Genomic DNA, 3,681 nt, shown 5'->3' with positions numbered 1-3,681 from the left:
GCGGCCACTGCACTCCAGTCTGGGCGACAGAGTGAGACTCCAACTCAAAAAAAAAGTTTCAATTATTTTTTAATTTAAAACATTCTCTGTTAGTTCATCTATTTTAAAAATATTTTTCCTTTGTGCATGAATGTGTATGTGAGGGTTTGATCTGCATCCGCCCCCCAAAAATATTTTTTCATTTTCTTTTTCTGTTTCTTTCTTCCTTTGTCATTTTCTGTTTATGTGTGCATATGAATGATTGTTCATCTTTTGATTTTGCTGTTGTTAGTTTCTGCTCTTTTGTTCTGGGGTATTTTTAATATTCATTTTTTATAGTTTAAAGGGGTGTGTCAATATATGTGTGAGGATTCCACCTGAATCCCTTTTTCTTTTTCATTTTTCTCCCCCCTTCAGTCTTTCTGTCTTACTTCTCTATTCCCTTTGTGCTAGGCATGTGTGTATGTGTTTAGTTTTCTTGGGGGTTTTTTTGTTGTTGTGATTTGTTTCACTTTGCTTTGTAGTTATTCTAGTTTGTTTTGGAGTGTGTGTTGGTTTCTGCTTTGCATCATAATATAGGGTGGTGGTGGGGAGTGGGTCTCAAGGAACACATACCACAATAAGTAAACATTTTAATTTGCAAGTAGTATCTGATTCCTAGTGCCCTGGCCCCCCCTTTACTTGGATTTCAAAAACTACAAGAGACAGCAAAGCTTCCCATCCACTATCCTATTTCAAAATGGAACAAATCCATAGCCTAGATCAGGAAAGAATAGAGGACTGAGCAAACATCAGAAGGGAAAGCCTCTCCCACTAGCACTGAATAACAGAACTAAAGAGAAAAACAAAAGATCTGTCACAAATGAAGAAGAGCCAAAGGAAGACCTCAAGCAATTTCAAGTCTACCAAAGACAAAACTCCTGAAAAATCAGACCTTGGTGCCCAAACAATGGAACTCACCAATGACCGGCCCCAGAATGTGAGAGTGATTAGGGAATGGATGGAAAGAGTGAATAAGACTCATGAAAGACAAGATGCAACACCGAAAGAACTTGTAACAGAGATTTTGGCAATAAAAAATTTCATCCAGGAAATAAATAACAAAATGACCAGCATGGAAAGCAGAATTAATCTAGCTGAAGAAAGAATTTTAGAACTTGAAGACTACAACATAGAATTAACCCAATCTGTAAAAAACATAGAAAGAAGACTCAGAAAGAAAGAACAAAGCCTACAAGAGATGTGCAATTATATCAAGAGGTGGAACCTATGCCTGATAGGTATCCCAGGAGAAGACAGGGAAATGGAGAACAACTTGGAACAAGTATTCCAGGAGGTAATCCAAGAAAACATTCCCCGTCTCACTAGAGATGTGACCAGCCAAGCACAAGAGATACAGAGAACCCCTGCAAGACATCAAATGAGAAGACCAGCCCCTAGACACATAGCAATTTGCCTACACAAAGTAGGCGCAAAAGGAAAAATACTAAACACAGCAAGAGAGAAAGGTCAGACTACCTACTAGGGAAAACCAATCAGAATAGGAGCAGAACTATTGGCAGAAACACTACAAGCAAGAAGGAACTGGAGCCCTATATTCCAAGTCCTTAAAGAGAAATAATTTAAACCAAGAATTTCCTAACCAGGCAAGCTTCATCAGTGATGTAGAATTAAAATCCTTCCCAGACATCCAATCCCTAAGAGATTATTCAGCTTCCAGACTAGCTCAACAAGAGACACTTAAAAAAGTATTAAGCACAGAAGAAAGAAAAAAAAGAATTACCACCTACTTCCCAAGGAAACAGCAGAGCACAGAATCAGCAGAGAATACAGTGCAATAAGGAATTTGAAAACATGCATATACATTAACCCCAAAGCCAAAAGAAAACATGCAAACAAAGAAAAAAACTTTATAGGAACCTCGTGACAGGGATAAGCAATCACATTTCAATAATAAGCCTGAATGTGAATGGACTAAATGCACCACCGAAAAGACACAGAATAGCTGACTGGATAAAAAACCATGACCCAATTATTTGCTGCATCTCGGAGACTCATCTCACTATAAGGGGCACACACAAACTCAAAGTTAAAGGATGGAAAATGAGTTTCCAGGCAAATGGATCACAATAGAAGGCAGGAGTTGCAATCTTAATATCAGACAAAACAGCCTTTAAGTTATGAAAAAAGATGCAAAAGGACAATGCATAATGATAAAAGTTTCAACCCATCCACAAGAAATATCATCCTCAACATATATGCAGCTAACACAGGTCCACCGGCATTTATAAAGCAACTATTAAATAAACTAAAAAATGATATTGACTCTAACACTGTTACAGCAGGGGACTTGAATACCCCACTTAAAGCCCTTGATGATCTATCTAGGCCTACCAAACCAACAAGGAGATCTAGAACCTAAACTTGATACTCAACCAAATGAAGGTAGTAGACACCTACAAATTATTCCACCCAACAACCACAGAATATACATTCTACTCATCACCACATGGAACATACTCCAAGATCGATTATATTCTTGGTCATAAATCAAGCATAAACAAATTCCATAAGGTTGAAATCTTGCCATGCACATTCTCAGACCATAGTGGAATAAAAATAAGTATCAAAAACACCAACATTTCCCCAAAGGCCATAAAGAAATGGACACTAAACAGCATGATGCTGAACAATGACTGGGTCAGCACTGAAACCAGAGAAGAAATTGAAAGATTCCTGGAAACAATGAAAATGAAGAAACATCTTAGCAAAACCTCTGAGATACCATGAAATTAGTTCTAAGAGGGGAATTTATATCTCTACGAGCACACATCAAATACGGAAAGATCACAAGTGGAGAGCCTAACAAATCACCTAAGAAAACCAGAAAGAGAAGACAACCAAAGTCCCAACTTTAGCAGAAGAATCCAAATCACAAAAATAAGAGCCCAAATACAGGGCATAGAAGACAAAAATATCATGGAAAACATCCACAAAACAAAAAGTTGGTTCTTTGACAGAATTGACAAGATTGATGGGCCCCTAGCCAGAATGACCAAGAGAGAGAGAGAGAAAGCCCAAATAAGCACAATAAGAAGTACAAAAGATCAAATCACAACTGATCCTGAAGAAACACAAAAGATTATCAGAGATTACTATGCACATCTATATGGAAACAAACTGGATAACCTAGATGAAATAGAGGATTTTTGACATCATACAACCTCCCAGCTTAAAACAAGAAGACAACTGGGCTCAGTGGCTCAACCTGTAATCTGGTGCTTTGGGAGGCTGAGGTGAGTGGATTGCCTGAGCCCACAGGTCCAAGACCCACCTGGGCAACTTGGCGAGACCTCATCTCTACAATAAATAAAAAAAATCAGCCGGGTGTGGTAGCGCATGCCTGTAATTCCGGCTACTTGGAAGGCTGAGGCAGAAGGATTGCTGGAGCCCAGCAGGTCGAGGCTGCAGTGGCCGGGAGCGGCCACTGCACTCCAGTCTGGGTGACAGAGTGAGTCTCCAACTCAAAAAAAAAAAAAAAAAACCAAAAACAAAGACAAACAAACCCAAGAAGACACTGAGACACTAAATAGACCAATAACAACCCAGGAATTTGACTCTGTCATACGAAAACTACCTACAAAAAAAAGCCCTGGACTGGAGGGCTTTTCAGCAGAATTCTACAACACTTACAAGGAGGAG

Source organism: Carlito syrichta, unplaced genomic scaffold, assembly GCF_000164805.1.
Source record: "Carlito syrichta isolate Samal-C Ts95f unplaced genomic scaffold, Tarsius_syrichta-2.0.1 Scaffold288314, whole genome shotgun sequence".
Classification (NCBI taxonomy): Eukaryota; Metazoa; Chordata; class Mammalia; order Primates; family Tarsiidae; genus Carlito; species Carlito syrichta.
The sequence above is the reverse complement of the archived record's forward strand: the minus strand, read 5'-3'. Positions refer to the sequence as shown.